Genomic DNA, 27,719 nt, shown 5'->3' with positions numbered 1-27,719 from the left:
GAATGTCGACAAAACACGTAAATCCTCTACTCCAACGTATGAGACCTAACGACTGCTGCGGTTTGTTTTTGCATCGTGTGTCAGCATTCTTCGATAGTCTGCTACGATCTTAGCGCGACACGTTTGTAGACAGCATTCAGGGACGTTTAATTAGTAACAGCTCGATGCAGCGATAGCACAACTGTGAAGGACATGAGTCAATGTATACCTGTGCATCGTGGAATGATCTCTAACGTCGTGTGAGCCCGGATAGCTCAGTCGGTAGAGCATTAGGCTTTTAACCTAAGGGTCCAGGGTTCAAGTCCCTGTTCGGGCGGAGATTTTAATACTTTGGTAGCGGTGGAAACACTACGGAAAAAAATGCAGCTCCGCCGTTTTCTGACGCCACAGTGCTTTAAACCGTAGCAGTTGCATGTTTCGTGTCCGAGTGGTTAAGGCGTCTGACTCGAAATCAGATTCCCTGTGGGAGCGTATGTTCGAATCCTACCGGCTGCGTGCGATTTTGCATATAGAGGAGCAAATATTTTCACACACGTGAACGCGGTTGCATACCAATGACGCCATCCTCAACAAGAAGAAAATTTCCGTTTAACAATACTGAGTGTCGCGGCGGCCGCTGCTTTCTGTGGCTACCGGTTCACCTCTCACTGACGCTGGGACTGCAGAAAGCCGTCGCAGGCCCATGAGTGCGCTCCCGTCATTTTCTCGCGTCGACGCCGAGTTCGTGTGTACACAGACGTGCTTGGAAGCGTTGGACAGAGCAAACATTCATTTCTCTCTTTTTTAAGAATCGCAATACAGTCATTCGAGTGCGGCAAAAGCAATGGTGCAGCGTTTCTTTTCTTAAGATCTCGCAGCTACTTGCAAGTATGTCGACCACTTAAGACGACAGAAAACTAGCGTCAGCGGTGCGTCAGTGGGAAGTCGGTGAAGTCGCCATTGGAGCCACAAGCCAGTAATTACGTCATGCGAATGACTCGCACGCCACGCAGCTGTACGATAGCTCAGTCGGTAGAGCGTTTGATTTTCAACCAAAGGGTGTTGGGTTCAAGGCAATGTCTAGGCGAAAATTAATACACTTCCGTAACGGCTAATGTGCTGGCAATGGAAACACTACAGAAAAGAGTGAGGCCACGCAGCTTTCTGCCATTGGATTGCTTCTAAAGGTGGCACTTTCACATGTCGGAAGACGCTATTGCGACCGGCAGTCGTGGCCGAGTGGTTAAGGCGTCTGACTTGAAATCAGATTCCTTCTGGGAGCGTAGGTTCGAGTCCTGCCGACTGCGGAAATTTTCTCGCTCTCAGAAGATGGACGTTCAGCTGCATCCTAGCAGTTGCGTCTCTACTAAACACGTGGGTCGCCAGCAATGTGCAGTGTTCTTGGGTGCAGCGCTACAGTCGCTCCCAGAAGCCACAGCTCATCTACTCGTCTCACTGTCGTCCACCAGGTGTGAGTGCAAGTGTCGCCTCTCTGGGCAGTACAGATGTGTCCATTTTAGCTTGCAGACGGTGACGTGTAGCAATTTATGAGCTAACGCAAGTCAAATGTTTTAGCGTGTGTTTCTGCTTGATACTGCCTCTCACATAGTGGAGAGGCTCACTCCTTCTTGTGTCTCGTTCTCTGCACACGAGTTGCACGTGGCATCGATATAGTAAAGGTTTTCTAGCGCCAGCGAAGTCAGTATTACATGAATCGAGTCGACATGTTTGCTTCTTACGATGATGGAATCAGAAGATATGTGTGTGGTACTTCACTGCATCTGCTGCTCGCCTTTCAGCGTCCCTGTGTCTTATCAGACGAAGATGACTGTGAAATTGGCGGCGATTCAGAGGTTAACGAAGACGCGCGAGTATGCAGACATACGCGTGAGCCGAAATAGCTCAGTTGGGAGAGCGTTAGACTGAAGATCTAAAGGTCACTGGTTCGATCCCGGGTTTCGGCAAGTGTTTGTTTTGAAGCTGATGCCAATGGAATTGCTCCGAGTCTGTGATGATGTAAGTACAGCCGAGAACAAAAATGACTCTATCCTGTAACTGTTCAGGTTATCTAGTGCATGCCGTAAGAGGAACACAGTAGGCAACTCCCTGAGAAGTAAGAAAATACGAAAAGTCCTACCAACTGCGTTCCCTTTTTTGTGTCAGGAGGTAAAGAACGTCTCCAACGGAACCATAGCAAGACTGATGGGCGGGTTAGAGCTAACTAATTTGGTTACAAAGGCAACTGCACTTTACATCAAAAGAACCCTGTTTATGATTAATAAGGACAGAGATAACATCACCTCCCGACTATTCACAACTGTCCAGCCTGGTTCCCTGCAACCCCCGGTTAATGTGGGCAAACTAAACAACACACTAACGCATATCAAGAAATTTTATATTGAGGTCGGCTACTTAGAGGCACGCACAATGTACAAGTCAAATATAACTACAAAGGAGATTCTAAACACATGGCACAAATCGGATACACAAAATACCATAGAAATCAAATATCCGAACGTCATATGGCGTACTGTATGGAAAAACCTTAGCCTCAAAATCCATTCAACAAACGTGGCTTCCACTTGGTACAAGGTAGTCAGCGACACTATACCAACCAATGCAAAACTTTATCAGATAGGACTGTGTGCCACAAATCACTGCACTAAGTGTGGATTCGTGGACACACATCAACACAGATTCACGTGCAGAGGACAATTTCACAATTGGACATGGATCAGATGGAAGATTGCACTCCTCACCAGAAGTGATGGCCGCAATTATACACCACAAACGCTATTACAGCCTGAAGTGACATTTTTTCCAGAAAGCAAAAATAACGCTGTCATGTGGCTCATGGCTCACTACACACATTACGTAATTGGAAGGAATGGATCTGACAATTCAATTGATTTCATCGTCTATATGGAATCCGCTTATTGGGAATCAAAAAAATTCAGTGACCATAAAAAACACTACGGCAACATGTTGAATATAGTCTTCAAGAGGACAGGCATAGGATAAAAACGAACAACACGATAGAAACTATAAGCAAGTAACAAGTAAACAGTGGACTGAGTGACCTATTTTATTAATCTCTGAGAAGTGACTACGGCTTCTACACGGTATTATGTACGAAAAAAAAACCACAACAGAAAAAGGTAAAAACAAATTACAACATTCAAGAACCAAACAGAGCAAATAAAAAAAATAAAAAAAACATAAAATAAAATAAGGGAAAAACCGCAACGTCCACAGTAAAAATTTTGTTCCATGATATAAATAATCTCAGAGGAGACAGACAAAAGGTCTGTGTCCTCCCATGTCATGATGGGGGAGGGGTTCTGTGTCGTGACGCACTTGCAGTGCCGCGAAGAGGCCCCACTGATGTTGCTGCACGTCCGGGATCCTGCCTTCATTGCGATCTACTTATTGACAAGAGAAGTAAAAAAAAAAGGGGTTAAGGAAAAAAAAGTGGTTAAGGAAGAAAACAAACTTTGGAAGAGCGTTAGAAAAACAAAAAAACTAAAAAAACCGGTCTAAGGCGCTGGTTTAAGGCACCAGTAATGCAAAAAAGAAAGTGGTAGAGCACTGGTCTAGTAAAAACAAAAAATAGCTCAGTTGGGGGGAGAGCGTTAGACTGAAGATCTAAAGGTCACTGGTCCGATCCCGGGTTTCGGCAAGTGTTTGTTTTGAAGCTGATGCCAATGGAACTGCTCCGAGTCTGTGATGATGTAAGTACAGCCGAGAACAAAAATGACTCTATCCTGTAACTGTTCAGGTTATCTAGTGCATGCCGTAAGAGGAACACAGTAGGCAACTCCCTGAGAAGTAAGAAAATACGAAAAGTCCTACCGACTGCGTTCCCTTTTTTGTGTCAGGAGGTAAAGAACGTCTCCAACGGAACCGTGAAATGAGCGAAAACGTGGGAAGCATTGCATTCGAAATGCTTGTGAATTTTCCAATTGCCCAGTGAATGTCGACAAAACACGTAAATCCTCTACTCCAACGTATGAGACCTAACGACTGCTGCGGTTTGTTTTTGCATCGTGTGTCAGCATTCTTCGATAGTCTGCTACGAGCTTAGCGCGACACGTTTGTAGACAGCATTCAGGGACGTTTAATTAGTAACAGCTCGATGCAGCGATAGCACAACTGTGAAGGACATGAGTCAATGTATACCTGTGCATCGTGGGATGATCTCTAACGTCGTGTGAGCCCGGATAGCTCAGTCGGTAGAGCATTAGGCTTTTAACCTAAGGGTCCAGGGTTCAAGTCCCTGTTCGGGCGGAGATTTTAATACTTTGGTAGCGGTGGAAACACTACGGAAAAGAATGCAGCTACGCCGTTTTCTGACGCCACAGTGCTTTAAACCGTAGCAGTTGCATGTTTCGTGTCCGAGTGGTTAAGGCGTCTGACTCGAAATCAGATTCCCTGTGGGAGCGTATGTTCGAATCCTACCGGCTGCGTGCGATTTTGCATATAGAGGAGCAAATATTTTCACACACGTGAACGCGGTTGCATACCAATGACGCCATCCTCAACAAGAAGAAAATTTCCGTTTAACAATACTGAGTGTCGCGGCGGCCGCTGCTTTCTGTGGCTACCGGTTCACCTCTCACTGACGCTGGGACTGCAGAAAGCCGTAGCAGGCCCACGAGTGCGCTGCCGGCATTTTCTCGCGTCGACGCCGAGTTCGTGTGTACACAGACGTGCTTGGAAGCGTGGGACAGAGCAAACATTCATTTCTCTCTTTTTTAAGAATCGCAATACAGTCATTCGAGTGCGGCAAAAGCAATGGTGCAGCGTTTCTTTTCTTAAGATCTCGCAGCTACTTGCAAGTATGTCGACCACTTAAGACGACAGAAAACTAGCGTCAGCGGTGCGTCAGTGGGAAGTCGGTGAAGTCGCCATTGGAGCCACAAGCCAGTAATTACGTCATGCGAATGACTCGCACGCCACGCAGCTGTACGATAGCTCAGTCGGTAGAGCGTTTGATTTTCAACCAAAGGGTGTTGGGTTCAAGGCAATGTCTAGGCGAAAATTAATACACTTTCGTAACGGCTAATGTGCTGGCAATGGAAACACTACAGAAAAGAGTGAGGCCACGCAGCTTTCTGCCATTGGATTGCTTCTAAAGGTGGCACTTTCACTTGTCGGAAGACGCTATTGCGACCGGCAGTCGTGGCCGAGTGGTTAAGGCGTCTGACTTGAAATCAGATTCCCTCTGGGAGCGTAGGTTCGAGTCCTGCCGACTGCGGAAATTTTCTCGCTCTCAGAAGATGGACGTTCAGCTGCATCCTAGCAGTTGCGTCTCTACTAAACACGTGGGTCGCCAGCAATGTGCAGTGTTCTTGGGTGCAGCGCTACAGTCGCTCCCAGAAGCCACAGCTCATCTACTCGTCTCACTGTCGTCCACCAGGTGTGAGTGCAAGTGTCGCCTCTCTGGGCAGTACAGATGTGTCCATTTTAGCTTGCAGACGGTGACGTGTAGCAATTTATGAGCTAACGCAAGTCAAATGTTTTAGCGTGTGTTTCTGCTTGATACTGCCTCTCACATAGTGGAGAGGCTCACTCCTTCTTGTGTCTCGTTCTCTGCACACGAGTTGCACGTGGCATCGATATAGTAAAGGTTTTCTAGCGCCAGCGAAGTCAGTATTACATGAATCGAGTCGACATGTTTGCTTCTTACGATGATGGAATCAGAAGATATGTGTGTGGTACTTCACTGCATCTGCTGCTCGCCTTTCAGCGTCCCTGTGTCTTATCAGACGAAGATGACTGTGAAATTGGCGGCGATTCAGAGGTTAACGAAGACGCGCGAGTATGCAGACATACGCGTGAGCTGAAATAGCTCAGTTGGGAGAGCGTTAGACTGAAGATCTAAAGGTCACTGGTTCGATCCCGGGTTTCGGCAAGTGTTTGTTTTGAAGCTGATGCCAATGGAATTGCTCCGAGTCTGTGATGATGTAAGTACAGCCGACAACAAAAATGACTCTATCCTGTAACTGTTCAGGTTATCTAGTGCATGCCGTAAGAGGAACACAGTAGGCAACTCCCTGAGAAGTAAGAAAATACGAAAAGTCCTACCGACTGCGTTCCCTTTTTTGTGTCAGGAGGTAAAGAACGTCTCCAACGGAACCATAGCAAGACTGATGGGCGGGTTAGAGCTAACTAATTTGGTTACAAAGGCAACTGCACTTTACATCAAAAGAACCCTGTTTATGATTAATAAGGACAGAGATAACATCACCTCCCGACTATTCACAACTGTCCAGCCTGGTTCCCTGCAACCCCCGGTTAATGTGGGCAAACTAAACAACACACTAACGCATATCAAGAAATTTTATATTGAGGTCGGCTACTTAGAGGCACGCACAATGTACAAGTCAAATATAACTACAAAGGAGATTCTAAACACATGGCACAAATCGGATACACAAAATACCATAGAAATCAAATATCCGAACGTCATATGGCGTACTGTATGGAAAAACCTTAGCCTCAAAATCCATTCAACAAACGTGGCTTCCACTTGGTACAAGGTAGTCAGCGACACTATACCAACCAATGCAAAACTTTATCAGATAGGACTGTGTGCCACAAATCACTGCACTAAGTGTGGATTCGTGGACACACATCAACACAGATTCACGTGCAGAGGACAATTTCACAATTGGACATGGATCAGATGGAAGATTGCACTCCTCACCAGAAGTGATGGCCGCAATTATACACCACAAACGCTATTACAGCCTGAAGTGACATTTTTTCCAGAAAGCAAAAATAACGCTGTCATGTGGCTCATGGGTCACTACACACATTACGTAATTGGAAGGAATGGATCTGACAATTCAATTGATTTCATCGTCTATATGGAATCCGCTTATTGGGAATCAAAAAAATTCAGTGACCATAAAAAACACTACGGCAACATGTTGAATATAGTCTTCAAGAGGACAGGCATAGGATAAAAACGAACAACACGATAGAAACTATAAGCAAGTAACAAGTAAACAGTGGACTGAGTGACCTATTTTATTAATCTCTGAGAAGTGACTACGGCTTCTACACGGTATTATGTACGAAAAAAAAACCACAACAGAAAAAGGTAAAAACAAATTACAACATTCAAGAACCAAACAGAGCAAATAAAAAAAATAAAAAAAACATAAAATAAAATAAGGGAAAAACCGCAACGTCCACAGTAAAAATTTTGTTCCATGATATAAATAATCTCAGAGGAGACAGACAAAAGGTCTGTGTCCTCCCATGTCATGATGGGGGAGGGGTTCTGTGTTGTGACGCACTTGCAGTGCCGCGAAGAAGCCCCACTGATGTTGCTGCGCGTCCGGGATCCTGCCTTCATTGCGATCTACTTATTGACAAGAGAAGTAAAAAAAAAAGGGGTTAAGGAAAAAAAAGTGGTTAAGGAAGAAAACAAACTTTGGAAGAGCGTTAGAAAAACAAAAAAACTAAAAAAACCGGTCTAAGGCGCTGGTTTAAGGCACCAGTAATGCAAAAAAGAAAGTGGTAGAGCACTGGTCTAGTAAAAACAAAAAATAGCTCAGTTGGGGGGAGAGCGTTAGACTGAAGATCTAAAGGTCACTGGTCCGATCCCGGGTTTCGGCAAGTGTTTGTTTTGAAGCTGATGCCAATGGAATTGCTCCGAGTCTGTGATGATGTAAGTACAGCCGAGAACAAAAATGACTCTATCCTGTAACTGTTCAGGTTATCTAGTGCATGCCGTAAGAGGAACACAGTAGGCAACTCCCTGAGAAGTAAGAAAATACGAAAAGTCCTACCGACTGCGTTCCCTTTTTTGTGTTAGGAGGTAAAGAACGTCTCCAACGGAACCGTGAAATGAGCGAAAACGTGGGAAGCATTGCATTCGAAATGCTTGTGAATTTTCCAATTGCCCAGTGAATGTCGACAAAACACGTAAATCCTCTACTCCAACGTATGAGACCTAACGACTGCTGCGGTTTGTTTTTGCATCGTGTGTCAGCATTCTTCGATAGTCTGCTACGAGCTTAGCGCGACACGTTTGTAGACAGCATTCAGGGACGTTTAATTAGTAACAGCTCGATGCAGCGATAGCACAACGGTGAAGGACATGAGTCAATGTATACCTGTGCATCGTGGGATGATCTCTAACGTCGTGTGAGCCCGGATAGCTCAGTCGGTAGAGCATTAGGCTTTTAACCTAAGGGTCCAGGGTTCAAGTCCCTGTTCGGGCGGAGATTTTAATACTTTGGTAGCGGTGGAAACACTACGGAAAAGAATGCAGCTACGCCGTTTTCTGACGCCACAGTGCTTTAAACCGTAGCAGTTGCATGTTTCGTGTCCGAGTGGTTAAGGCGTCTGACTCGAAATCAGATTCCCTGTGGGAGCGTATGTTCGAATCCTACCGGCTGCGTGCGATTTTGCATATAGAGGAGCAAATATTTTCACACACGTGAACGCGGTTGCATACCAATGACGCCATCCTCAACAAGAAGAAAATTTCCCTTTAACAATACTGAGTGTCGCGGCGGCCGCTGCTTTCTGTGGCTACCGGTTCACCTCTCACTGACGCTGGGACTGCAGAAAGCCGTAGCAGGCCCACGAGTGCGCTGCCGGCATTTTCTCGCGTCGACGCCGAGTTCGTGTGTACACAGACGTGCTTGGAAGCGTCGGACAGAGCAAACATTCATTTCTCTCTTTTTTAAGAATCGCAATTCAGTCATTCGAGTGCGGCAAAAGGAATGGTGCAGCGTTTCTTTTCTTAAGATCTCGCAGCTACTTGCAAGTATGTCGACCACTTAAGACGACAGAAAACTAGCGTCAGCGGTAAGTCGGTGAAGTCGCCATTGGAGCCACAAGCCAGTAATTACGTCATGCGAATGACTCGCCCCCCACGCAGCTGTACGATAGCTCAGTCGGTAGAGCGTTTGATTTTCAACCAAAGGGTGTTGGGTTCAAGGCAATGTCTAGGCGAAAATTAATACACTTTCGTAACGGCTAATGTGCTGGCAATGGAAACACTACAGAAAAGAGTGAGGCCACGCAGCTTTCTGCCATTGGATTGCTTCTAAAGGTGGCACTTTAACTTGTCGGAAGACGCTATTGCGACCGGCAGTCGTGGCCGAGTGGCATTCTGGCTTTAGCCGTCGCCGCGGTCGGACGTGCTTGTTGTTTACTCCGCGTACGTTAGCGCTATCGCCGGTGTTTGGTGTTTACGTGAAGTTAGCTGTACATTTTCGCTGTTATTTTTTGAGTGGTGTCTCTGATAAGTGTTTTTATAGTGCTTTCGTCCGTTCCACGTTTCGTGCTTCGCCGCAATTTCGGTTGTTGCCGGAATTTCGTCGGAACCGACGACCATGTCTGACACCGTCAGGAAGAATACTTTAGTCTTCTCGTTCGAGAAAGGAACACGGCCGGTCCAACCCACTGCGCTGGAAATCCACGATTGGCTGACTGAGGTAATCGGTATTAATTCTGACTCTGTTCATACCACGCAATTAGATGCTGAAAAATACTGTGTTTTTGTTAAATTTCTGAACTCAGTGACAGTCGATAAGTTGCTTGCAAAATGGGGTAATTCCGTCGAATTTGTTCATCGAGACGGTTCAAAAAGTAATGTCTCTGTACGAAAAGCTGATATCATGTACACCAATGTCAGGATTTTGAATGTTCCAATTGAAATTGATAATCAGTTGATCAAGGACGCTCTATCTAAATATGGCGAAGTTAAATCTATCTATAACGAAAGATGGTCGAAGCTATACAAGATACAGTGTTTTAATGGCATTAGATCCGTTGAAATGGAGGTGAAAGCCAACATCCCGTCCCATATATCCGTTGCAGGCCATAAAGCACATGTTGTGTATTCTGGTCAGGAGCGCACGTGCAATATTTGCAATGAGACAGGTCATTTCCGACAAGATTGTCCGCGCCGTGTTTTTGTTCTTAGGAACAATCTAACACAGCGTCAAAAACTGACCCTCAGCGATGTCTTACCAAATAGCACTTCCCTTCTTTCGGTTAACGACAGTGGTGCATGTACTTCTGCAGTGCCCGCCATAACTACTACGGAGTTCCCTCCCCTGAGCGTCATTACATCACACCCTTCTGTCCCCGATTGCGATCTCCAGAATAAGAAGCGACCGTTGGAAACGACCGATGACGGCTCGGACGGCGAGTCCGCCCGTAATTCGCCTTCCACCCGCAAGCAGAAGCAGTGTAATGCGGATGTGCTCGAGGAAACAAACAGTACATGTATTGACGTGACGACAGCCGCTGAGGCAACCCGGCCGCTGTCGGCGGCTGAACAGGTACAAACGGTCCACGGAGGGGACGCAGTAACGATTGTCGCGGAGACGGAAGAGGCGCACTCCGAAGCACAAGAGGTGACGGAGCGGAACCCAACTCAAGAACTTACAGACCCACAAACCGCCGACTCAGTCAGTGCTCTGGAGCTAGTGACGGAAGAACAAGGAAATGGCACTCGTAAAAAGGACGCTGTTGAGGCAGCTTCGGTCACAACGGTGGTAAAGATAGACAATCCGAATGACGGCGCGTTGAACCAAGATGTCCGAAGACGCCGACTCAAACCGCTACCTACTCTCAAAGCTTCCCGTAACCAAAGCAAACAACAACCAGCACAAGAGGAAGCGACGGCCAAGAACGTCTTGTATGAAATCATCACGGAAAGACCTAAGGAGGTACCTTCAAGTGACATTAGTGATGCAAAGCCCCTCGGTAAAACTAAAACCCGAGATGTTCGGAATCCTGCACCAAAATGAGGCTGTAAGATGAAAAAAAAAAAAGGGATTTTGTTGAACCAGTTTCATTTCTAATTGTACTACTGTCTTAGTCATATTTCAGAGGAACCAGATGAAGTGTTTACCGAGCTTCAAATACTGACTATTCTTTTAGATGTTTGTTTAAGCGGAGTCGTTTCTCTCTTCTAGAAGCTGCACATCTCTTTTCTTTTTTTTTTTGTTATCTTTTTCATCACTTATTTACTTTTTATGCAAACTAAATGTCCCAGGCATATACAATTACGACTATCAATATTAACAGGATTACATCCGTGACTAAAGTTACAGCGCTCAAGGATTATTTATATGAGTCAGGGACGGACATTGCTTTCCTACAGGAAGTAGTGCTGACTAATCTTACAGTGCCTGGATATTTGGCGATTTTAAATGTCTCACTTGACACCAACGTCGGTACAGCAATTTTAGTCAGGGAGGGGATTCCTGTCTCGGATATCGAGAGGTTGGACTCCGGCAGAGCGATAGGTATAAAAGTCTTTGGTTCTACCCTTATCAATCTGTATGCCCCTTCTGGCACATCCAATAGAATGGAAAGAGCACAGTTCTATAAAGAAGAAATCATTTATTTATTACGGAAAAACCCAAAAGATCTTATAATAGGCGGTGATTTTAATTGTGTGATAAATAAGAAAGACCAGGTTCCGAATTTTAATAACTGCAGTGAACTGAAGCGTTTCGTCACTGTTTTACAGCTTAAAGATGCTTGGGAAATAATGTATCCCACTTTTGTGGCATTTACATTCCTAGGTCCTCACTCACGTAGCAGGATCGACAGACTCTACATATCGCAAAGTCTAGTTAGCTCCTTCATTAAAGCAGAGGCGATTCCAGTTTACTTTTCTGATCATAGCTCCGTGCTAGCTTCCATCAACCTTACTGCGCAACCCACTCGCCGTTTTAGAAGTTCATGGCACCTTAATACGTCACTGATGCAGGACGACGGATTAGAAGAAAGTTTGACAGAAGCGTGGGCATTGTGCCTCCGCTCTGCAGATAGACACGTCTCAGTACTAGACTGGTGGTGCAACAGGGCAAAGCCTAAACTGAGAAAAGTTCTCATCCAGTATAGTGTACAACGATCGAAAGACTTGAAAAATTCCATCGAATTTTATTATACCATGCTGCGAAATTTATATGAGCAGGCAAACACTTCCAACGTCCGTCTGGCAGATATCAAGCAAACTAAGGCCAAATTGCTCAGTCTTAAAAGACAGCAGATGGAGGGTCTGAAATTAAAATCCAAGGCTAAGACAGTCGTGGAGGATGAACATGCTTCCTTGTACCATCTACTGAAGCACGAAAGAAACAGGAGACGCACCTTCATTGATGGACTTCAGTCTGAAACTGGCGAGACACTCACGACTCAGAGAGACATCGTCAATGCAGTGCACAAATATTACGAAGACCTATACACTGCCAACCCGGTATGTGAAGAGTCCTTCGATGAGTTCCTTAGTTACATAGCTCCACAGGTCTCGGACGAGGAAAACGAAGACCTTCTCGTTGAGTGTACTAACGAAGATATCCACAGAATCATCTGCAAATCTCCTCTGAGGAAATCGCCGGGACCGGATGGTTTGCCTGTTGAATTTTATAAACGATACTGGCCACTGATTGGTGACATGTTTACCCGAATGACGAACGAGGTGCTTCAGGGAAAGCATTTACCTGCTGTTTTTAAAGAGAGCACAATAGTACTAATCCCAAAAAATGCTGCAAAAAGAAACCTCAACAACTTTCGTCCTATCTCCCTGTTAAACTCTGATTATAAAATCATCGGCAGAATTTTAAACAACAGACTCTCTCAGTTGGCTAAAAAGATAGTAAGTCCATACCAGTCCTGTGTGCCTACCAAGAGCATTTTCAAAAGCATAGCTGAATATAGAGATATAATTGCCATCACTGCTGTGACCACCATAAAATGTGCTATCATGTTTATTGACTTCCAGAAAGCATTTGATCGTGTGGATCATAGATTCCTTAGTGCCACACTGAACAAAATAGGTTTTAATGAGCGAGTCGTAAGTGTGATCAGCAATGTTGCAACAGGCATCAGCGCTTGTATATCAGTTAACTGCCAGAGGACAAAGCAGATTCAGATCAGGCGCGGCGTTCCTCAAGGAAGCCCCCTCTCCATGTTCCTATTCGTGCTTTCATTAGAACCTTTCCTCCGCAGTGTTCATGCCACTCTAACTGGCATCACATTATCTGGTCACCGAACAGTCATAAACGCCTATGCCGATGATGTCGGAGTCGTCCTGCGAAATCCCGATGACATTTTGAAATTGGAAACGCTAATTAAAAAGTACTGTAGAGTTTCCGGAGCAGGTGTCAACGCAAACAAAAGCAAACTCCTAAACCTGCGGGGTTTTCAACATACCACCTTAGCCTGGGCCACAATGGTCACCCAATGCAAAGCACTAGGAATAACACTGACACCTTGTCCGTTAAAAATGGCAGCTATCAATTGGAGAAATACGTCGGGACAACTTCTTGGAACAACAAGAGAAAACCTCCACCGTAACTTGAACCAAGTTCAGAGGGTGATTTTCATTAACCACTGCATTCTCTCCAGGAGTTACTTTATAGCACAGATCTTCCCACTACCGAAAATGATTGGAAAAAAGATAATGTCTACCATTGCCAGCTATCTTTGGAGAGGGGATATATTCAGAGTCGACGCACAAACTGCGACCTTAGATCCCAGGAATGGAGGTTTGGGGTTAGTTGACATCAGAAATAAGGCGTCTGCGCTTTTTATAAAAAGGACCGCCACTATCCTTAGCGACCACGCTGATAGCATTACAACTAAATTATTTGAAGTTGTCAGGCCTGCCAGTTTACAGGCGCCGGTGAATGTGCAAAAAATAAATAACCGGCTCCAGTACGTTCGTGTATATTTTGTGGAATTCAGCTATCTCGGCGGTGTCATCATCAACTCACGACGGATCACGGCCCGCGATATTCTGTCCCATCGAAAGAAAATGGAGGGGAGAAACAAATTGGAAAGTAAATACCCACACACTGATTGGGACGCCATATGGAAAAATATTAATATGCGTGGTCTACCATCGGACGTCAAGTCAGCGTGGTATAAAACAGTGAATGAGACCGTAAGCACCAATGAAAGGTTACATGCAATCGGCGTCAGCGACACGAACCTATGTCTCAAATGTAAATTGATCGACACGTTAGTGCACAGATTCACGTGCGGTGGCAATCTACAACTCTGTAATTGGATTAGGGAACAACTGGCTTTTCTTACGAGATCTTCGGTGGAAAATTTTCCCCCTGTTACATTCCTCAGGCCTCAGACTTGCTATTTTCCAGCAGCAAAAAACAACTCGGTCCATTGGTTAATGGGACACTATGTGAATTACGTAATTAATCACCTGGGAAATGACAATTCCACTGATTTTTACATGTACTTAAAGTGTGCTTTTTATAACGCCCTGAAATATAAAGACCACAAGAAAAACTACGGCAATATGCTTAAAATTGTATTCGAGCGACTGGGCATTGGTTGACAAGCCAACGAGATAAACAAAAATCGTTTATTTAAGCGAAACGACGCTTAAACAAAAACAATTGGGGAGAAGTACACTTTTACAGTTTCATATTACAATCACTTATCTTCTGCTGGCAAAGAAGACTATTTTGTTTATTGCACAGAAGAAGCCGAAGCCGAAAGCCAGTATCGCAGGGTTAAAGATAAATTGTTTTCTTATACATTCATTTTATGACTGAGAAGGAAGTCTCATTTGTTTCCATGGAAGGGAACATACTTTTTTATTATTATTATTAATCTTAAGAAGGAAAGGAGGCTATGGAATTAGTGCCTTAACATAAAATTCCTTCTTCACATTCCATGAAGATTTTTCTTTTACAAAAAAAAAAAAAAACAAACAAACAAAAATAATAATAATAACAATAAAACAAAAAACTAAACAGAAATTAAAAAAAAATAATATACAGGTTCAGGGTCCACTACTTCCCACAACTTTATTATCTATTACAAAGAAGTATGCTAGGTTGCCGAGAAGCAGTGGATGAGGGGAAAAAAAAAAAAAAAAAAAAAAAAAAAAAAAAAAAAAAAAAAAAAAAAAAAAAGAGCACTAAAGCTATCACCTTCAATCTCTATTGCCTCGGCATGACATACATTTTTTGTTTCAAATGAAGCATCTTTTGGTTCAGGATTTCGAAGGCAAAACAGCATATATCTACGTATACACAAGTTGTAAAATTTCTTATTGAAAACTATGATAAAGACACGCCTCAGCAACAGGACTGGGTGGAGACATCGCGGCCAGGCCTCGAGATTTTGACCCCTGCCCGCTTTGCCTCCGCCTGCCTCATGCTGCCAAGTTCCTTACAAAAAAAAAAAAAAAAAAAAAAAGTGGTTAAGGCGTCTGACTTGAAATCAGATTCCCTCTGGGAGCGTAGGTTCGAGTCCTGCCGACTGCGGAAATTTTCTCGCTCTTAGAAGATGGACGTTCAGCTGCATCCTAGCAGTTGCGTCTCTACTAAACACGTGGGTCGCCAGCAATGTGCAGTGTTCTTGGGTGCAGCGCTACAGTCGCTCCCAGAAGCCACAGCTCATCTCCTCGTCTCACTGCCGTCCACCAGGTGTGAGTGCAAGTGTCGCCTCTCTGGGCAGTACAGATGTGTCCATTTTAGCTTGCAGACGGTGACGTGTAGCAATTTATGAGCTAACGCAAGTCAAATGTTTTAGCGTGTGTTTCTGCTTGATACTGCCTCTCACATAGTGGAGAGGCTCACTCCTTCTTGTGTCTCGTTCTCTGCACACGAGTTGCACGTGGCATCGATATAGTAAAGGTTTTCTAGCGCCAGCGAAGTCAATATTACATGAATCGAGTCGACATGTTTGCTTCTTACGATGATGGAATCAGAAGATATGTGTGTGGTACTTCACTGCATCTGCTGCTCGCCTTTCAGCGTCCCTGTGTCTTATCAGACGAAGATGACTGTGAAATTGGCGGCGATTCAGAGGTTAACGAAGACGCGCGAGTATGCAGACATACGCGTGAGCCGAAATAGCTCAGTTGGGAGAGCGTTAGACTGAAGATCTAAAGGTCCCTGGTTCGATCCCGGGTTTCGGCAAGTGTTTGTTTTGAAGCTGATGCCAATGGAATTGCTCCGAGTCTGTGATGATGTAAGTACAGCCGAGAACAAAAATGACTCTATCCTGTAACTGTTCAGGTTATCTAGTGCATGCCGTAAGAGGAACACAGTAGGCAACTCCCTGAGAAGTAAGAAAATACGAAAAGTCCTACCGACTGCGTTCCCTTTTTTGTGTCAGGAGGTAAAGAACGTCTCCAACGGAACCATAGCAAGACTGATGGGCGGGTTAGAGCTAACTAATTTGGTTACAAAGGCAACTGCACTTTACATCAAAAGAACCCTGTTTATGATTAATAAGGATAGAGATAACATCACCTCCCGACTATTCACAACTGTCCAGCCTGGTTCCCTGCAACCCCCAGTTAATGTGGGCAAACTAAACAACACACTAACGCATATCAAGAAATTTTATATTGAGGTCGGCTACTTAGAGGCACGCACAATGTACAAGTCAAATATAACTACAAAGGAGATTCTAAACACATGGCACAAATCGGATACACAAAATACCATAGAAATCAAATATCCGAACGTCATATGGCGTACTGTATGGAAAAACCTTAGCCTCAAAATCCATTCAACAAACGTGGCTTCCACTTGGTACAAGGTAGTCAGCGACACTATACCAACCAATGCAAAACTTTATCAGATAGGACTGTGTGCCACAAATCACTGCACTAAGTGTGGATTCGTGGACACACATCAACACAGATTCACGTGCAGAGGACAATTTCACAATTGGACATGGATCAGATGGAAGATTGCACTCCTCACCAGAAGTGATGGCCGCAATTATACACCACAAACGCTATTACAGCCTGAAGTGACATTTTTTCCAGAAAGCAAAAATAACGCTGTCATGTGGCTCATGGGTCACTACACACATTACGTAATTGGAAGGAATGGATCTGACAATTCAATTGATTTCATCGTCTATATGGAATCCGCTTATTGGGAATCAAAAAAATTCAGTGACCATAAAAAACACTACGGCAACATGTTGAATATAGTCTTCAAGAGGACAGGCATAGGATAAAAACGAACAACACGATAGAAACTATAAGCAAGTAACAAGTAAACAGTGGACTGAGTGACCTATTTTATTAATCTCTGAGAAGTGACTACGGCTTCTACACGGTATTATGTACGAAAAAAAAACCACAACAGAAAAAGGTAAAAACAAATTACAACATTCAAGAACCAAACAGAGCAAATAAAAAAAATAAAAAAAACATAAAATAAAATAAGGGAAAAACCGCAACGTCCACAGTAAAAATTTTGTTCCATGATATAAATAATCTCAGAGGAGACAGACAAAAGGTCTGTGTCCTCCCATGTCATGATGGGGGAGGGGTTCTGTGTCGTGACGCACTTGCAGTGCCGCGAAGAGGCCCCACTGATGTTGCTGCGCGTCCGGGATCCTGCCTTCATTGCGATCTACTTATTGACAAGAGAAGTAAAAAAAAAGGGGGTTAAGGAAAAAAAAAGTGGTTAAGGAAGAAAACAAACTTTGGAAGAGCGTTAGAAAAACAAAAAAACTAAAAAAACCGGTCTAAGGCGCTGGTTTAAGGCACCAGTAATGCAAAAAAGAAAGTGGTAGAGCACTGGTCTAGTAAAAACAAAAAATAGCTCAGTTGGGGGGAGAGCGTTAGACTGAAGATCTAAAGGTCACTGGTCCGATCCCGGGTTTCGGCAAGTGTTTGTTTTGAAGCTGATGCCAATGGAATTGCTCCGAGTCTGTGATGATGTAAGTACAGCCGAGAACAAAAATGACTCTATCCTGTAACTGTTCAGGTTATCTAGTGCATGCCGTAAGAGGAACACAGTAGGCAACTCCCTGAGAAGTAAGAAAATACGAAAAGTCCTACCGACTGCGTTCCCTTTTTTGTGTCAGGAGGTAAAGAACGTCTCCAACGGAACCGTGAAATGAGCGAAAACGTGGGAAGCATTGCATTCGAAATGCTTGTGAATTTTCCAATTGCCCAGTGAATGTCGACAAAACACGTAAATCCTCTACTCCAACGTATGAGACCTAACGACTGCTGCGGTTTGTTTTTGCATCGTGTGTCAGCATTCTTCGATAGTCTGCTACGAGCTTAGTGCGACACGTTTGTAGACAGCATTCAGGGACGTTTAATTAGTAACAGCTCGATGCAGCGATAGCACAACTGTGAAGGACATGAGTCAATGTATACCTGTGCATCGTGGGATGATCTCTAACGTCGTGTGAGCCCGGATAGCTCAGTCGGTAGAGCATTAGGCTTTTAACCTAAGGGTCCAGGGTTCAAGTCCCTGTTCGGGCGGTGATTTTAATACTTTGGTAGCGGTGGAAACACTACGGAAAAGAATGCAGCTACGCCGTTTTCTGACGCCACAGTGCTTTAAACCGTAGCAGTTGCATGTTTCGTGTCCGAGTGGTTAAGGCGTCTGACTCGAAATCAGATTCCCTGTGGGAGCGTATGTTCGAATCCTACCGGCTGCGTGCGATTTTGCATATAGAGGAGCAAATATTTTCACACACGTGAACGCGGTTGCATACCAATGACGCCATCCTCAACAAGAAGAAAATTTCCGTTTAACAATACTGAGTGTCGCGGCGGCCGCTGCTTTCTGTGGCTACCGGTTCACCTCTTACTGACGCTGGGACTGCAGAAAGCCGTCGCAGGCCCATGAGTGCGCTCCCGTCATTTTCTCGCGTCGACGCCGAGTTCGTGTGTACACAGACGTGCTTGGAAGCGTTGGACAGAGCAAACATTCATTTCTCTCTTTTTTAAGAATCGCAATACAGTCATTCGAGTGCGGCAAAAGCAATGGTGCAGCGTTTCTTTTCTTAAGATCTCGCAGCTACTTGCAAGTATGTCGACCACTTAAGACGACAGAAAACTAGCGTCAGCGGTGCGTCAGAGGGAAGTCGGTGAAGTCGCCATTGGAGCCACAAGCCAGTAATTACGTCATGCGAATGACTCGCCCGCCACGCAGCTGTACGATAGCTCAGTCGGTAGAGCGTTTGATTTTCAACCAAAGGGTGTTGGGTTCAAGGCAATGTCTAGGCGAAAATTAATACACTTTCGTAACGGCTAATGTGCTGGCAATGGAAACACTACAGAAAAGAGTGAGGCCACGCAGCTTTCTGCCATTGGATTGCTTCTAAAGGTGGCACTTTCACTTGTCGGAAGACGCTATTGCGACCGGCAGTCGTGGCCGAGTGGTTAAGGCGTCTGACTTGAAATCAGATTCCCTCTGGCAGCGTAGGTTCGAGTCCTGCCGACTGCGGAAATTTTCTCGCTCTCAGAAGATGGACGTTCAGCTGCATCCTAGCAGTTGCGTCACTACTAAACACGTGGGCCGCCAGCAAGGTGCAGTGTTCTTGGCTCCAGGGTGCAGCGCTACAGTCGTGCCCAGAAGCCACAGCTCATCTCCTCGTCTCACAACCGTCCACCAGGTGTCAGTGCAAGTGTCGCCTCTCTGGGCAGTGCAGATGTGATTATTTTAGCTTGCAGACGATGACGTGTAGCAATTAATGAGCAAACGCAAGTCAAACGTTTTACCGCGTGTATCTGCTAGATACTGCCTCACACACGTTGGAGAGGCTCACTCCTTCCTCTGCCTCGTTCTCTGCACACTAGTTGCACGTGGCATCGATATAGCACAGCTTTTCTAGCATCAGCGAAGTCAATATTACATGAATCGAGTCGACATGTTTGCTAGTTACGACGATGGAAGCAGAAGAAATGTGTGTGGTACTTTACTGCATCTGCTGTTCGCCTTTCGGCGTCCCTGTGTTCTTTCAGACGAAGATGACTGTGAAATTGACAACGGGGCAGACGTGCAAAAGAGGGGCGCTGTACGTCAGCCGAAATAGCTCAGTTGGGAGAGCGTTAGACTGAAGATCTAAAGGTCCCTGGTTCGATCCCGGGTTTCGGCACGGCTTCGTTTTGCAGCCGACGCCAATGGAATTGCTCTGACTTTGTGATAATGTAACTAGAGCCGAGAACGGACATGACTCTCTTCTGTAACTGTTCTGGTTGTCTAGTGCTTGCCATAAGAGGAACACAGTAGGCAACTCTCTGAGAAGTAAGAAAATAAAAAAACGTCCTACCGACTGCGTTCCCTGTTTTGTGCCAGGAGGTGAAGAACGTCTCCAGCGGAACCGTGAAATGAGCGAAAACGTGGGAAACATTGCATTCGAAGTGCTTGTGAATTTTCCAATTGCCCGATGAGTGTCGACAAAACACGTAAATCCTCTACTCCAACGTATGAGACGTAACGACTGCTGCAGTTTGTTTTTGCATCGTGTGTCAACATTGTTCGATGGTCTGTTACGAGCTTTGCGCGATAAGTTTGCAGACAGCATTCAGGCGACGTTTAACTACTAACAGCTCCATGCAGCGATTGCACAACAGTAAAGGACATGAGTCAATGTGTCGTTGTGCATCGTGAGATGTTTCATAAGGCGTTGTGAGCCCGGATAGCTCAGTCGGTAGAGCATTAGGCTTTTAACCTAAGGGTAGCGTTTCCTCTGGTAGTGGTGGAAACACTACGGAAAAGAATGCAGCAACGCCGTTTTCTGACACCACAGTGCTTTAAACGGTTCAATTTGCACGTGTCGGGAGAACGCTGCGTTCGGGGCAGCCGTGGCCGAGTGGTTAAGGCGTCTGACTCGAAAGTAGTTTCGAATCCCGCCGGCTGCGTGCGATTCTGCGTAAAGAGCAGCAAATACTTTCACACGCATGAATGAGCGTGCAAACCAATGACGCCATTCTAAACAAGACGAAAATTTCCGTTTAAGAATGCTGAGTTTCACGACGGCCGCTGCTTCCTGTGCCTACCGGTCCACCTCGCACTGACGATGTGACTGCAGGAAGCCGTCGCAGGCCCACGAGTGCGCCCCCGTCATTTTCTCGCGCCTTCGCCGAGTTCGTGAGTACACACACGTGCTTGAAATTGTTGGACAGAGCGAAGGTTCATTCCTTTTTAGGAATTGCAATTCAATCAGTCGAGTGCGGCAAAAGCAATGGCGCCGCGTTTCTTTTCAATGATCTCGCAGCTACTTGCAAGTATGTCCATCGCTTAAGACGCCAGAAAACTAGCGTCAGCGGCGCGTCAGTGGGAAGTCGGTGAAGTCGCCATTGGAGCCACAAGCCAGCAATTACGACATGCGAATCACTCGCACACGACGCAGCTGTATGACAATGCTCGTGCGTGGGTGCGGATAGCTCAGTCGGTAGAGCGTTAGGTTTTCAACCAAAGGGTCCTGGGTTCTAGTCCCTGTCGGGGCGAAAATTAATACACTTTCGTAACGTCTAATGTGCTGGCAGTGGAATCACTACAGAAAAGAGTGAGCCCATGCTGCCTTCTGCCATGAGATTGCTTGCAAAGGTGGGAGTTTCAGTTGTCGAGAGACGCTTCTGAGACGTGCAGTCGTGGCCGAGTGGTTAAGGCGTCTGACTTGAAATCAGATTCCCTCTGGGAGCGTAGGTTCGAGTCCTGCCGACTGCGGAAATTTTCTCGCTCTCAGAAGATGGACGTTCAGCTGCATCCTAGCAGTTGCGTCACTACTAAACACGTGGGCCGCCAGCAAGGTGCAGTGTTCTTGGCTCCAGGGTGCAGCGCTACAGTCGTGCCCAGAAGCCACAGCTCATCTCCTCGTCTCACAACCGTCCACCAGGTGTCAGTGCAAGTGTCGCCTCTCTGGGCAGTGCAGATGTGATTATTTTAGCTTGCAGACGATGACGTGTAGCAATTAATGAGCAAACGCAAGTCAAACGTTTTACCGCGTGTATCTGCTAGATACTGCCTCACACACGTTGGAGAGGCTCACTCCTTCCTCTGCCTCGTTCTCTGCACACTAGTTGCACGTGGCATCGATATAGCACAGCTTTTCTAGCATCAGCGAAGTCAATATTACATGAATCGAGTCGACATGTTTGCTAGTTACGACGATGGAAGCAGAAGAAATGTGTGTGGTACTTTACTGCATCTGCTGTTCGCCTTTCGGCGTCCCTGTGTTCTTTCAGACGAAGATGACTGTGAAATTGACAACGGGGCAGACGTGCAAAAGAGGGGCGCTGTACGTCAGCCGAAATAGCTCAGTTGGGAGAGCGTTAGACTGAAGATCTAAAGGTCCCTGGTTCGATCCCGGGTTTCGGCACGGCTTCGTTTTGCAGCCGACGCCAATGGAATTGCTCTGACTTTGTGATAATGTAACTAGAGCCGAGAACGGACATGACTCTCTTCTGTAACTGTTCTGGTTGTCTAGTGCTTGCCATAAGAGGAACACAGTAGGCAACTCTCTGAGAAGTAAGAAAATAAAAAAACGTCCTACCGACTGCGTTCCCTGTTTTGTGCCAGGAGGTGAAGAACGTCTCCAGCGGAACCGTGAAATGAGCGAAAACGTGGGAAACATTGCATTCGAAGTGCTTGTGAATTTTCCAATTGCCCGATGAGTGTCGACAAAACACGTAAATCCTCTACTCCAACGTATGAGACGTAACGACTGCTGCAGTTTGTTTTTGCATCGTGTGTCAACATTGTTCGATGGTCTGTTACGAGCTTTGCGCGATAAGTTTGCAGACAGCATTCAGGCGACGTTTAACTACTAACAGCTCCATGCAGCGATTGCACAACAGTAAAGGACATGAGTCAATGTGTCGTTGTGCATCGTGAGATGTTTCATAAGGCGTTGTGAGCCCGGATAGCTCAGTCGGTAGAGCATTAGGCTTTTAACCTAAGGGTAGCGTTTCCTCTGGTAGTGGTGGAAACACTACGGAAAAGAATGCAGCAACGCCGTTTTCTGACACCACAGTGCTTTAAACGGTTCAATTTGCACGTGTCGGGAGAACGCTGCGTTCGGGGCAGCCGTGGCCGAGTGGTTAAGGCGTCTGACTCGAAAGTAGTTTCGAATCCCGCCGGCTGCGTGCGATTCTGCGTAAAGAGCAGCAAATACTTTCACGCGCATGAATGAGCGTGCAAACCAATGACGCCATTCTAAACAAGACGAAAATTTCCGTTTAAGAATGCTGAGTTTCACGACGGCCGCTGCTTCCTGTGCCTACCGGTCCACCTCGCACTGACGATGTGACTGCAGGAAGCCGTCGCAGGCCCACGAGTGCGCCCCCGTCATTTTCTCGCGCCTTCGCCGAGTTCGTGAGTACACACACGTGCTTGAAATTGTTGGACAGAGCGAAGGTTCATTCCTTTTTAGGAATTGCAATTCAATCAGTCGAGTGCGGCAAAAGCAATGGCGCCGCGTTTCTTTTCAATGATCTCGCAGCTACTTGCAAGTATGTCCATCGCTTAAGACGCCAGAAAACTAGCGTCAGCGGCGCGTCAGTGGGAAGTCGGTGAAGTCGCCATTGGAGCCACAAGCCAGCAATTACGACATGCGAATCACTCGCACACGACGCAGCTGTATGACAATGCTCGTGCGTGGGTGCGGATAGCTCAGTCGGTAGAGCGTTAGGTTTTCAACCAAAGGGTCCTGGGTTCTAGTCCCTGTCGGGGCGAAAATTAATACACTTTCGTAACGTCTAATGTGCTGGCAGTGGAATCACTACAGAAAAGAGTGAGCCCATGCTGCCTTCTGCCATGAGATTGCTTGCAAAGGTGGGAGTTTCAGTTGTCGAGAGACGCTTCTGAGGCGTGCAGTCGTGGCCGAGTGGTTAAGGCGTCTGACTTGAAATCAGATTCCCTCTGGGAGCGTAGGTTCGAGTCCTGCCGACTGCGGAAATTTTCTCGCTCTCAGAAGATGGACGTTCAGCTGCATCCTAGCAGTTGCGTCACTACTAAACACGTGGGCCGCCAGCAAGGTGCAGTGTTCTTGGCTCCAGGGTGCAGCGCTACAGTCGTGCCCAGAAGCCACAGCTCATCTCCTCGTCTCACAACCGTCCACCAGGTGTCAGTGCAAGTGTCGCCTCTCTGGGCAGTGCAGATGTGATTATTTTAGCTTGCAGACGATGACGTGTAGCAATTAATGAGCAAACGCAAGTCAAACGTTTTACCGCGTGTATCTGCTAGATACTGCCTCACACACGTTGGAGAGGCTCACTCCTTCCTCTGCCTCGTTCTCTGCACACTAGTTGCACGTGGCATCGATATAGCACAGCTTTTCTAGCATCAGCGAAGTCAATATTACATGAATCGAGTCGACATGTTTGCTAGTTACGACGATGGAAGCAGAAGAAATGTGTGTGGTACTTTACTGCATCTGCTGTTCGCCTTTCGGCGTCCCTGTGTTCTTTCAGACGAAGATGACTGTGAAATTGACAACGGGGCAGACGTGCAAAAGAGGGGCGCTGTACGTCAGCCGAAATAGCTCAGTTGGGAGAGCGTTAGACTGAAGATCTAAAGGTCCCTGGTTCGATCCCGGGTTTCGGCACGGCTTCGTTTTGCAGCCGACGCCAATGGAATTGCTCTGACTTTGTGATAATGTAACTAGAGCCGAGAACGGACATGACTCTCTTCTGTAACTGTTCTGGTTGTCTAGTGCTTGCCATAAGAGGAACACAGTAGGCAACTCTCTGAGAAGTAAGAAAATAAAAAAACGTCCTACCGACTGCGTTCCCTGTTTTGTGCCAGGAGGTGAAGAACGTCTCCAGCGGAACCGTGAAATGAGCGAAAACGTGGGAAACATTGCATTCGAAGTGCTTGTGAATTTTCCAATTGCCCGATGAGTGTCGACAAAACACGTAAATCCTCTACTCCAACGTATGAGACGTAACGACTGCTGCAGTTTGTTTTTGCATCGTGTGTCAACATTGTTCGATGGTCTGTTACGAGCTTTGCGCGATAAGTTTGCAGACAGCATTCAGGCGACGTTTAACTACTAACAGCTCCATGCAGCGATTGCACAACAGTAAAGGACATGAGTCAATGTGTCGTTGTGCATCGTGAGATGTTTCATAAGGCGTTGTGAGCCCGGATAGCTCAGTCGGTAGAGCATTAGGCTTTTAACCTAAGGGTAGCGTTTCCTCTGGTAGTGGTGGAAACACTACGGAAAAGAATGCAGCAACGCCGTTTTCTGACACCACAGTGCTTTAAACGGTTCAATTTGCACGTGTCGGGAGAACGCTGCGTTCGGGGCAGCCGTGGCCGAGTGGTTAAGGCGTCTGACTCGAAAGTAGTTTCGAATCCCGCCGGCTGCGTGCGATTCTGCGTAAAGAGCAGCAAATACTTTCACACGCATGAATGAGCGTGCAAACCAATGACGCCATTCTAAACAAGACGAAAATTTCCGTTTAAGAATGCTGAGTTTCACGACGGCCGCTGCTTCCTGTGCCTACCGGTCCACCTCGCACTGACGATGTGACTGCAGGAAGCCGTCGCAGGCCCACGAGTGCGCCCCCGTCATTTTCTCGCGCCTTCGCCGAGTTCGTGAGTACACACACGTGCTTGAAATTGTTGGACAGAGCGAAGGTTCATTCCTTTTTAGGAATTGCAATTCAATCAGTCGAGTGCGGCAAAAGCAATGGCGCCGCGTTTCTTTTCAATGATCTCGCAGCTACTTGCAAGTATGTCCATCGCTTAAGACGCCAGAAAACTAGCGTCAGCGGCGCGTCAGTGGGAAGTCGGTGAAGTCGCCATTGGAGCCACAAGCCAGCAATTACGACATGCGAATCACTCGCACACGACGCAGCTGTATGACAATGCTCGTGCGTGGGTGCGGATAGCTCAGTCGGTAGAGCGTTAGGTTTTCAACCAAAGGGTCCTGGGTTCTAGTCCCTGTCGGGGCGAAAATTAATACACTTTCGTAACGTCTAATGTGCTGGCAGTGGAATCACTACAGAAAAGAGTGAGCCCATGCTGCCTTCTGCCATGAGATTGCTTGCAAAGGTGGGAGTTTCAGTTGTCGAGAGACGCTTCTGAGACGTGCAGTCGTGGCCGAGTGGTTAAGGCGTCTGACTTGAAATCAGATTCCCTCTGGGAGCGTAGGTTCGAGTCCTGCCGACTGCGGAAATTTTCTCGCTCTCAGAAGATGGACGTTCAGCTGCATCCTAGCAGTTGCGTCACTACTAAACACGTGGGCCGCCAGCAAGGTGCAGTGTTCTTGGCTCCAGGGTGCAGCGCTACAGTCGTGCCCAGAAGCCACAGCTCATCTCCTCGTCTCACAACCGTCCACCAGGTGTCAGTGCAAGTGTCGCCTCTCTGGGCAGTGCAGATGTGATTATTTTAGCTTGCAGACGATGACGTGTAGCAATTAATGAGCAAACGCAAGTCAAACGTTTTACCGCGTGTATCTGCTAGATACTGCCTCACACACGTTGGAGAGGCTCACTCCTTCCTCTGCCTCGTTCTCTGCACACTAGTTGCACGTGGCATCGATATAGCACAGCTTTTCTAGCATCAGCGAAGTCAATATTACATGAATCGAGTCGACATGTTTGCTAGTTACGACGATGGAAGCAGAAGAAATGTGTGTGGTACTTTACTGCATCTGCTGTTCGCCTTTCGGCGTCCCTGTGTTCTTTCAGACGAAGATGACTGTGAAATTGACAACGGGGCAGACGTGCAAAAGAGGGGCGCTGTACGTCAGCCGAAATAGCTCAGTTGGGAGAGCGTTAGACTGAAGATCTAAAGGTCCCTGGTTCGATCCCGGGTTTCGGCACGGCTTCGTTTTGCAGCCGACGCCAATGGAATTGCTCTGACTTTGTGATAATGTAACTAGAGCCGAGAACGGACATGACTCTCTTCTGTAACTGTTCTGGTTGTCTAGTGCTTGCCATAAGAGGAACACAGTAGGCAACTCTCTGAGAAGTAAGAAAATAAAAAAACGTCCTACCGACTGCGTTCCCTGTTTTGTGCCAGGAGGTGAAGAACGTCTCCAGCGGAACCGTGAAATGAGCGAAAACGTGGGAAACATTGCATTCGAAGTGCTTGTGAATTTTCCAATTGCCCGATGAGTGTCGACAAAACACGTAAATCCTCTACTCCAACGTATGAGACGTAACGACTGCTGCAGTTTGTTTTTGCATCGTGTGTCAACATTGTTCGATGGTCTGTTACGAGCTTTGCGCGATAAGTTTGCAGACAGCATTCAGGCGACGTTTAACTACTAACAGCTCCATGCAGCGATTGCACAACAGTAAAGGACATGAGTCAATGTGTCGTTGTGCATCGTGAGATGTTTCATAAGGCGTTGTGAGCCCGGATAGCTCAGTCGGTAGAGCATTAGGCTTTTAACCTAAGGGTAGCGTTTCCTCTGGTAGTGGTGGAAACACTACGGAAAAGAATGCAGCAACGCCGTTTTCTGACACCACAGTGCTTTAAACGGTTCAATTTGCACGTGTCGGGAGAACGCTGCGTTCGGGGCAGCCGTGGCCGAGTGGTTAAGGCGTCTGACTCGAAAGTAGTTTCGAATCCCGCCGGCTGCGTGCGATTCTGCGTAAAGAGCAGCAAATACTTTCACGCGCATGAATGAGCGTGCAAACCAATGACGCCATTCTAAACAAGACGAAAATTTCCGTTTAAGAATGCTGAGTTTCACGACGGCCGCTGCTTCCTGTGCCTACCGGTCCACCTCGCACTGACGATGTGACTGCAGGAAGCCGTCGCAGGCCCACGAGTGCGCCCCCGTCATTTTCTCGCGCCTTCGCCGAGTTCGTGAGTACACACACGTGCTTGAAATTGTTGGACAGAGCGAAGGTTCATTCCTTTTTAGGAATTGCAATTCAATCAGTCGAGTGCGGCAAAAGCAATGGCGCCGCGTTTCTTTTCAATGATCTCGCAGCTACTTGCAAGTATGTCCATCGCTTAAGACGCCAGAAAACTAGCGTCAGCGGC

The 27,719-nt window shown here is 46.4% G+C and overlaps 17 non-coding genes across 17 annotated transcripts; all 17 read left to right on the top strand.

Annotated features, from left to right (window-relative positions):
- The first annotated feature begins 243 nt into the window (after window positions 1-243).
- Trnak-uuu (transfer RNA lysine (anticodon UUU)) lies at window positions 244-316 on the top strand. Its single transcript has one exon. It is a non-coding gene; the product is annotated as a tRNA-Lys (tRNA).
- An 888-nt stretch (window positions 317-1,204) lies between these two features.
- Trnas-uga (transfer RNA serine (anticodon UGA)) lies at window positions 1,205-1,286 on the top strand. Its single transcript has one exon. It is a non-coding gene; the product is annotated as a tRNA-Ser (tRNA).
- Window positions 1,287-1,870: 584 nt separating this feature from the next.
- On the top strand, window positions 1,871-1,943 carry Trnaf-gaa (transfer RNA phenylalanine (anticodon GAA)). Its single transcript has one exon. It is a non-coding gene; the product is annotated as a tRNA-Phe (tRNA).
- Window positions 1,944-4,193: 2,250 nt separating this feature from the next.
- On the top strand, window positions 4,194-4,266 carry Trnak-uuu (transfer RNA lysine (anticodon UUU)). Its single transcript has one exon. It is a non-coding gene; the product is annotated as a tRNA-Lys (tRNA).
- An 888-nt stretch (window positions 4,267-5,154) lies between these two features.
- On the top strand, window positions 5,155-5,236 carry Trnas-uga (transfer RNA serine (anticodon UGA)). The gene has a single exon. It is a non-coding gene; the product is annotated as a tRNA-Ser (tRNA).
- Window positions 5,237-5,820: 584 nt separating this feature from the next.
- On the top strand, window positions 5,821-5,893 carry Trnaf-gaa (transfer RNA phenylalanine (anticodon GAA)). The gene has a single exon. It is a non-coding gene; the product is annotated as a tRNA-Phe (tRNA).
- Window positions 5,894-8,143: 2,250 nt separating this feature from the next.
- On the top strand, window positions 8,144-8,216 carry Trnak-uuu (transfer RNA lysine (anticodon UUU)). Its single transcript has one exon. It is a non-coding gene; the product is annotated as a tRNA-Lys (tRNA).
- Window positions 8,217-15,847: 7,631 nt separating this feature from the next.
- Trnaf-gaa (transfer RNA phenylalanine (anticodon GAA)) lies at window positions 15,848-15,920 on the top strand. The gene has a single exon. It is a non-coding gene; the product is annotated as a tRNA-Phe (tRNA).
- A 2,251-nt stretch (window positions 15,921-18,171) lies between these two features.
- Window positions 18,172-18,244, top strand: Trnak-uuu (transfer RNA lysine (anticodon UUU)). The gene has a single exon. It is a non-coding gene; the product is annotated as a tRNA-Lys (tRNA).
- An 888-nt stretch (window positions 18,245-19,132) lies between these two features.
- On the top strand, window positions 19,133-19,214 carry Trnas-uga (transfer RNA serine (anticodon UGA)). The gene has a single exon. It is a non-coding gene; the product is annotated as a tRNA-Ser (tRNA).
- A 579-nt stretch (window positions 19,215-19,793) lies between these two features.
- On the top strand, window positions 19,794-19,866 carry Trnaf-gaa (transfer RNA phenylalanine (anticodon GAA)). The gene has a single exon. It is a non-coding gene; the product is annotated as a tRNA-Phe (tRNA).
- Window positions 19,867-21,358: 1,492 nt separating this feature from the next.
- Trnas-uga (transfer RNA serine (anticodon UGA)) lies at window positions 21,359-21,440 on the top strand. Its single transcript has one exon. It is a non-coding gene; the product is annotated as a tRNA-Ser (tRNA).
- Window positions 21,441-22,019: 579 nt separating this feature from the next.
- Window positions 22,020-22,092, top strand: Trnaf-gaa (transfer RNA phenylalanine (anticodon GAA)). Its single transcript has one exon. It is a non-coding gene; the product is annotated as a tRNA-Phe (tRNA).
- A 1,492-nt stretch (window positions 22,093-23,584) lies between these two features.
- Trnas-uga (transfer RNA serine (anticodon UGA)) lies at window positions 23,585-23,666 on the top strand. The gene has a single exon. It is a non-coding gene; the product is annotated as a tRNA-Ser (tRNA).
- A 579-nt stretch (window positions 23,667-24,245) lies between these two features.
- On the top strand, window positions 24,246-24,318 carry Trnaf-gaa (transfer RNA phenylalanine (anticodon GAA)). The gene has a single exon. It is a non-coding gene; the product is annotated as a tRNA-Phe (tRNA).
- A 1,492-nt stretch (window positions 24,319-25,810) lies between these two features.
- On the top strand, window positions 25,811-25,892 carry Trnas-uga (transfer RNA serine (anticodon UGA)). Its single transcript has one exon. It is a non-coding gene; the product is annotated as a tRNA-Ser (tRNA).
- Window positions 25,893-26,471: 579 nt separating this feature from the next.
- Window positions 26,472-26,544, top strand: Trnaf-gaa (transfer RNA phenylalanine (anticodon GAA)). Its single transcript has one exon. It is a non-coding gene; the product is annotated as a tRNA-Phe (tRNA).
- The last annotated feature ends 1,175 nt before the right edge of the window (window positions 26,545-27,719 follow it).

This window comes from Schistocerca gregaria, unplaced genomic scaffold (genome assembly GCF_023897955.1).
Source record: "Schistocerca gregaria isolate iqSchGreg1 unplaced genomic scaffold, iqSchGreg1.2 ptg000445l, whole genome shotgun sequence".
Lineage (NCBI taxonomy): Eukaryota > Metazoa > Arthropoda > Insecta > Orthoptera > Acrididae > Schistocerca > Schistocerca gregaria.
The sequence above is the reverse complement of the archived record's forward strand: the minus strand, read 5'-3'. Positions and strand labels throughout refer to the sequence as shown.